Consider the following 8,379-nt stretch of genomic DNA (forward strand, 5'->3'; position numbering starts at 1 on the left):
AAGAAATTAAACAGGAAGTTTAGGGAACGGATTATAGCTCCATCTCAGTGTTTATGTAAACAGTCCCAATATTCTCTAGACGCGTGGTAAAGCATGTTCCTAATCTGCTGGAGGGAAACATAAACTGCTGATCAGCGTGGCGCCAGATTTTTTCTGTTCCGGTTTTAATATCTCCACCCGAGGGGTCGCTGTTTTTTTCAATCCAATCATTACGTTAAGATTTTACATCAATAATTTGTTGTTAAATTGCGTAGGCCGCCTATAGTATGACACCTGGAAGTCTAGCAGTCTGCGGTCTGGTAGAGTGGCTGTGCGGTCTAAGTAGTTGTTGTTGTTGTTGAATTGCACAAATTGTGACTCTCTAGAGACGAAGGACCAAATGCCACTGCATGTGTCTTGACACACCAATTCTATGGGTCAGCTGAAGCATTTGAACTGCTGTTAATTATTCTAATTTTTTTTACAAATGAATCAAGATGATAAAAGTTGTTGTTGTTGTTGTTGAATTGCACTAGCAGTGAATAGTATGGAACCTGGGGGTCTGGGGGTTTGAGCATTTGGGTTGTGATAGTGTGGCTGAGCAATCTAATAATGAATGAAGTCTCGAGAGGCGTGGGTTGAAATCTCTCTACTGCTATCTTGCTTTTAACCCTCCCCTCGCTATTTTGAACTGCTGGAAAAGAAAATGTTCCATTCCATGGAAAATTTGAACATATGCAACTATGCGCCAATGGTGTAGTGGTATCATACAAGATTCCCATTCTTGTGACCTGGGTTCAATTCCCAGTTGGCGCAACTTGAGAAGGTAGTGTTTGTTTTTTTCATTCCAATGATTAAGATTTTGCTGTTGTTAAATTGCGTTAGCGGCCTATAGTGTGACACCCGGGCGACAGATAATCTGAGGTGTGGTAGTGTGGCTGAGCGGTCTAAGGCGCTGGCTTTATGCTCCAGCCTCTCTGGAGGCATGTTTTCCAATCCCATCACTGCCATAGGAAGACTTTTTCATGTAATAAAAGTCATTAATGTAATAACTTACCAATAATGTAATAATATTTCTGAACGAATAACATAATAACTTTTGGTGCATAATTTAATAAGTTCTTACATTATTGGCTGGGTTAATAAAAAATAATAAAAATTGTAATAATTGGAGCTGATAATGTAATAGTATACTTAATCACTGTGTGTTTAAGTTTTATTTATTATTAAGTGTCACACTTACCCTTACTGTTGCTTCTTTCAAATAGCTGCTCAAAAACCTGACCAATCCTAACCCCTGAATCTTAGTCCTAACTCTGAGAAAACATACACACACTCTCTCTCTCTCTCTCTCTCTCTCTCTCTCTAGGAATTAAGACTATTTATTTGTTTGTAGACTTATCTCCAGCCCTGCCTTCTTCTCCTTAGCAATTTGAGTACCAAATGACATGGGAGCACACGTTTGCAAATACAGACAATTACTCTTATGTTGTATAATATGAAATCTATGCCTCTTTGAATATACTTATTGAACCAAACTGGTACTATTATCCCTTGAGCTCAACTTTCAACCTCTTAATGCAAAATTCTAAACTATAAAATATAGGATAACATGACCTACAAATACAACTTTGGCAACACATATTTCAGCTTTATAATGATAAAGGAGGGTTTAAGGTCCATTTTTAAATAACTAAACTCTCTGATACTGTACTGTACCTTTGACAAAATGGAGGTAAGGTACTGGAGGTAAAGTTCAATCAAATGAAAAGTAACTTCCACTCTTTTATGAATTTAAAAAAGAACTTGAGAGAATCGAAATGAAATTATCTGCTGACTGAAAAAAAAAACACCAACAAAAAAATTGGTCATTACATCTTCCAGTAGATGTCCTTAACTTTGTACTGTCCGAAGGCTATGTGACTGAGCAGAATCCAAGCTCTCATCCATCGTTTGTCCTTACCAAATAGCTGTTTTATACATGTGCTGAGACCACTGCTGCGTCTAGCAGCCTTGTATAGCTTCATAACACTAATGGAACAGTCATTCTCTTTGTCCAGTTCCAAACTCTCTGCAAGTGCCTCTCTTATGTACAGGATGGGATGATATGTTCTAGATAGTTCACGGAATAAGAGTGAGACTCTATTGAATGTCCCCGGCATTGACATATCTATATTGAGAGATAACTCAATAATTTTTGACAAGATTTCTGATGGTAGGTATTGAGCTCCATGCTCATTGTCAGGATTCACTACCATGTCAACCAAAGGGTTAGCCATAGGCTGAACTTCAGGGTCAGCCAGAAGGCCAAGTTCAGGGTCAGCCAGAAGGTTGGGGGTCAGCCAGAAGGCCAAGTTCAGGGTCAGCCAGAATGCCAGGTTCAGGGTCAGCCAGAGGGCCAGGTTGGGGGTCAACTCCAGTAGGTGTTCGATCTGGTTTTCTGAAAGACAGTCTGTGCCTCTCTGTCTCCTGAATGGCCTGATATAAGGAAAAATTGGTCCATTTAAACTTACATAATGTTCCCCGTGTCCCTCAGCAAAATGTCCAAGAACCAAAAGAGGCAAGCTTTCACAATAACAACCGGATGGTGAGATAACAGAGGTTGCATCCAAACCAAGAGTTGACACAACAACAAACTGAACATTGAATATCTGGGAGGCTCTTTGAAGAGTTATGTGGTCACCATATGTGCCATGTTGTGCCATCCTCTGTAAATAATCCCCCCATGTCCCCTCCACATACTCAGAAAGTGGCATCCCATCCACTCCATGCGGATGAAATGTTAGGTCAGCCACAATTTCTTCTCGCAATGTTGATGCAGAATGGAATATTCCAATGGTCGCCAATTGGTCAGCAACAGCAGCAAATTGACAACTGCCATCTAGAATCGGGTCTAAACGAATGTTCAAGTTTGATGATTCAGAAGACTCCAATCTCTCCTCATGTGTGTAAGGAATTAGCAGGTGGGTTTGCTGAACTGTTTTGGGCTGAGACTACTTTGGGCGCTGCTTTTCCTCCAGTCTTGTGACACTGGTCTGTGGCAAAGTGGTTTGTAGTGCTCCGGTGTATAGGTGATTTGAGGTGCTCCAACAAAGGACAAACACAAAGTTTACCGGTCAGGTTTCTTTTAATGCTCTTTAAACTGGGTTTCAAATAATAAAGCTGGCTCTACCCAGCAATGGGTATTGCCAGCAAAAACTGGCAATGGGTATTACCAGCTACAAAACAAAGGGGTTGCAGTCCCGAAATAATAAACACAAAAAACACGTCTCCAAACTGGGTGCTCTGGTGCAGGTGCGGTGCTCTGAGTGCTGGTGCTCGTGTGCATTCACGTCCTGGCTTCTCGCTGCAGCTCCAGCTTCGTATCAGCCGTCTGGCAAAACAAACACAACACTTCTCAATGAACCCACACTTCGTTTAAGGTTCCGTCCTTGTCTCCTCCCATTAATCACAACAAAGGAGTTGATTACGGCGTCACGTCCCCCTAAAGTACCCTAAGCCCCGCCCCCTCCGATAGCTAGTTTAATCACATCACCTCCAATTCATGACTGAAACTTCACTCACCGTACTAGGGCGATGACTCCAGGTACCGTAACGCCGCCCTCTTCCTGAATGGCCGGCTCCCGACTGTCCCTGGGATGAACTGCCCAACCATTCAGTAGGAAGCCCGCAGCTTCTGTTGTACAGTGCCCTCACCGGTCGAGAGGGAGATTGTTGATTCGGATTCATTTGCTCTCCGTCACATGGTCACATCAGACACTGAAAACCGCTTTTGTGCTGGAGTGGGGCTATTGGGCATATGGAACTGAACCTTAAATTTGTGCAACTTTAGGTTTCTCTTTACAACCAAACCTGGTAATACAAAGTGCCTTTGTGAAACTCTACGATTACCGCTGTTCACCCTGACCAACACATTGTCATTTACCCTGTATATAGAGGCTTTATGACTTCCAGACAAAGTCATTCGTCTTGTGCAGCGTTGTGTTGCCTTTTGTGCCCTTCTCCTAATCTTCATTCGGTTATCCTCAAACAAAAGCCTATGCTTTTGGGCAGGCAGTGTTTTGTGGGTTGGTAGACTGTTCTTCATGAACTTGAGCTGGGGAACAGGTTAACCGATTGGACAGTCTAAGACATTTTCTTCCATAGTACACCTGAAAAGGAGACATCCAACTTAAAACCTCCTTTGGGTCTTCATTCATTATCCTGGCATAAATTGGTAAATGCTTGACCCAGTTGACTCCTCCTTGTTGATAGTTAACTAGGTGATACATAATCTTTTTCCTCAGTACACGGTGGCTCCTCTCAACTTTACCCTGGCTCTGGGGATGATATGGCGTGCTCTGAATTATTTTCACCTGAAGGGATTCCATGAGTTTTCGTACTGCACCTTTGAATTCCTTTCCTTGATCATGTTGTAAAATCTTTGGTGGACCATGCTCAGAGTAAATGTCCTCAAGATGTTTGGCAATCTCAGCGCTGTGTTTACTCTTCAATGGTCTTAGCCATATGTATCTGCTAAATACATCTACTAAGGTCAGGATATACCTATATGTGGCTTGGCCATGCGCAACTCTCCATTTGCCCATGTCAAGAAGGTCAATCTGGTGGCTATATTGAACTGCTTTGGCTTTAATGGATTTTGTAATGGGTTTGTTTCCAAATATTGTCTTATGCAGATGGTAGCGTCTTGACCTGTCCAATGTGTCTTGTACACTAGCTCGACTGACGCCAGAGTATTCTTCTGTAAGGTGTATGTTCACCTTTCTTGCACTAGAGCCTTTTGTTTCATCAAGAACCCTGTTCACAAGTGTAAGGATAGTTGACTTCTTAGCTACCAATTTTCCAGCAAATGTAATTGCCTGGCCATCCTCACTGAGGGCGTAAAGTTACCTATTCCGCCACAGTCGAACAAGAGCAGCACTTGATCTCTGTGCTACAGGGACATTAAATTCCCCCTTGAGTGCCTTGAGTATCACATCATAGGTCTCATCTGACATTGCTCTCTGTCCATGTCCTGCACATACCCAAATGATACAGGACAGGAGAAAGATTGTTTGAAGTATTCTCTGTCAAATACATGAAATGATGATAAATAGTAAGCCTCATCTTTTTTATCACTACTAACGTGCTACAGTGTCAACCCCTGGTCCTGAAAAACTACAAAAGGTACATGCCCCCTAGTCCAATCAGACATGAGTACTATGGATTTTAAGAGACATTCAAGTTTGTATGGAATTGATGTGTACTGATTGGAAAGTGGCACCAAACATTCTATAACCCTTGAGGTACATTATTTCCTTCTATAAACTCTAAACTGAGGACATTACATGACCTAACATACAATATAAGCTTATGTATAACAGAGAGTTTTAATTAAAGGGCAATACACAGGTGTGTTACATAAACATATTATCAATCTCTTTGCACGTAGCAATTCCACATAATGTTATTGATATGTAGAAATTACATATAAAAAACGAACAACACTATTTCCAACACTTGGCTCTTAATGGTTTACGAAACACATAACTGTGTTAATTGGGAAGTTTTCCACACAAGCTCTGAAGGACCAGGGTTGAGATCTGCATTGTACATGATGTCACTGGTATTATCAAATTGTTATAGATAGCTAATAATTAGCCTACAGTTAGCTATAGTCATTTAACTTTAATTAGAATTATCTCACTAATTTCTATATCCTCTTGCACTAAATATATGACGATAATGTATGTGCATGAATCTCAACTAAACGAACTGTATTTACTAATCACTAATTACCTTTCAACATGTGTGATAAGGACGACATAAGTTCGCAAACAACTGAAGAAAGCCTAATGTCAGAGTCACATGATGATAACTTGTCAATCAATGGCCATCTAGTGGTCAATTATGGGTGCTGCAAAAGAAAATACACATTTTCAAGAATGAACTGTAGATATAATTTTCTTCAGTATTAGATTCTTTGTCGAGCCTGTAATGGCTATATTCAAATAGCCAGAGATGTATATAGGGCAAGCATTCTGATTTGGTAATACATTTTCATGTAACCTTTCAGGAGTCAGGTTTGGTATAAATACAGTACACACAGAGAGAGAAAGAGAGGGAGAGGGCTGAATAGCTATAATAGTGTGGTTGAAACAGATTGCTTGAAAAAGTTATTTAAAAATGTTTCATTAAAGATGACATTTTCTCATGAAAAGAAATGGTGGTCTTTGTATTCGAGGACAAAGCATCTTCAAAGAGGTTTAGATTTCATATTATATGACATAAGAGTAATTGTCTGTGTTTGCCAAGATGTGTGCTCCTACTTCATTTGGTACTCAAATGGTTAAGGAGTAGAAGGCAAGGCTGGAGATAAGACTACAAACAAATAAATAGTCTTAATTCCTAGAGGGAGAGAGAGAGAGAGAGAGAGAGAGAGTGTGTGTGTGTGTTTTCTCAGAGATAGGACTAAGATTCAGGGGTTAGGATTGGTCAGGTTTTTGAGCAGCTATTTGAAAGAAGCAACAGAAAGGATAAGTGTGGCACTTAATAATAAATAAAACTTAAACACACAGTGATATAAGTATATTATTACATTATCGGCTCCAATTATTACAATTTTTATTATTTTTTATTAACCCAGCCAATAATGTAATAGCCAGCCAATAATGTAAGAACTTCTACATTATGGGCAAAAAGTTATTATGTTATTGGTTCAGAAATGTTATTACATTATTGGTAAGTTATTACATTATTGACTTTTATTACATTAAGAATGGAAAATGTATTACATTATTGGCAGTTATTACATTATTGACTGCTACATGGTCCTTCGTCTCTAGAGTCACAAGTCGTTCTCTTGTTTCTTGGGAAAAGGGGGGCAGGGGTGAAAAAATCTTCCTATGGCAGTGACGGGATTCAAACCCACACCTCCAGAGAGACTGGAGCCTTAATCCAGCGCCTTAGACCGCTCGGCCACACTACCACAACACAAAGTCTCAAACTCCCAGACCCACAGGTTCCATAATATACACTGCTAGTACAATTCAACAACAACATGTGTATTCATAAAAAAATATAATAACAGCAGTTCAAATGCTTCAGCTGACTTCCTTAGACTTGGTGTATCAAGACATGCAGTGGCATTTGGTCCTTTGTCTCTAGAGAGTCACAATTTGTGCAATTCAACAACAGCAACAACAACAACTATTATCATCAATGTATTTGTAAAAAAAATATATAATAATTAACAGCAGTTCAAATGCTTCAGCTGACCCATAGAATTGGTGTGTCAAGACACATGCAGTGGCATTTGGTCCTTTGTCTCTAGAGAATCACAATTTGTGCAATTCAACAACAACAACAACAACAACAACAACAACTATTATCATCTTGATTCATTTGTAAAAAAAATTACAATAATTAACAGCAGTTCAAATGCTTCAGCTGACGTCCTTAGAATTGGTGTATTGAAACATGCAGTGGCATTTGGTCCTTTGTCTCTAGAGAGTCACAAGTCCTCTTGCTTCTTGTGAAAAGGGGGGCAGGGGTGATGTAAACTCCAGATAGCAGTGGTGGGATTGAAACCCACACCTCCAGAGAGACTGAAACTTATATCCGGCACTTTAGACCGCACAGCCACACTACCAGACCGCAGACTGCTAGACCTCCAGGTGTCATACTATAGGCTGCTTACACAATTTAACAACAAATTATTGATGTAAAATCTTAACAATGATTGGAATGAATAAAAGCAGCGACCCCTTGGGTGGAGATAATAAAACCAGAACAGAAAAAATCTGGCGCCACGCCGATCAGCAGTTTATGTTTCGCTCCAGCGGAATAGGAACGTGCTTTACCACGCGGCGAGAGAATATTGGGACTGTTTACATAAACACTGAGATGGAGCTATAATCTGTATGTTTTGACAACAGCAGTATAATTATTAACACCACCATATCCTGAATGGAAGAGTCAGCAAACTACACAAGCAGACTGAACTGAATTGATACTGAACTGAAGCACAGAGACTGAACTTAAACAAAGAGACTGAACTGAAGCACAGAGACTGAATTGAAGCACAGAGACTGAATGGAAGCACAGAGACTGAACTGAAGCACAGAGACTGAATTGAAGCACAGAGACTGAATGGAAGCACAGAGTCTGAACTGAAGAACAGAGTCTGAACTGAAGCACAGAGTCTGAACTGAAAGAAGAGACTGAACTGAATGGAGACTGAACTGAAACACAGAGACTGAACTGAAGCACAGAGACTGAACTGAATGGAGACTGAACTGAAGCACAGAGACTGAACTGAATCATGGAGACCAAACTGACTGAACTGAATGGAGACTGAACTCCCTCACAGAGACTCCCTGAAGCATAGGTGGAACTGAAGCAGAGAGAAACAGACTGAAC

General features: G+C 40.4%; 2 non-coding genes across 2 annotated transcripts; one reads left to right on the forward strand and one right to left on the reverse strand.

The window, feature by feature from the left end:
• Window positions 1-724: 724 nt before the first annotated feature.
• On the forward strand, window positions 725-795 carry trnag-ccc. The gene has a single exon. It is a non-coding gene; the product is annotated as a tRNA-Gly (tRNA).
• Window positions 796-6,864: 6,069 nt separating this feature from the next.
• Window positions 6,865-6,946, reverse strand: trnal-aag. The gene has a single exon. It is a non-coding gene; the product is annotated as a tRNA-Leu (tRNA).
• Between the last annotated feature and the right edge of the window lie 1,433 nt (window positions 6,947-8,379).

This window comes from Polyodon spathula, chromosome 18, assembly GCF_017654505.1.
Source record: "Polyodon spathula isolate WHYD16114869_AA chromosome 18, ASM1765450v1, whole genome shotgun sequence".
Lineage (NCBI taxonomy): Eukaryota > Metazoa > Chordata > Actinopteri > Acipenseriformes > Polyodontidae > Polyodon > Polyodon spathula.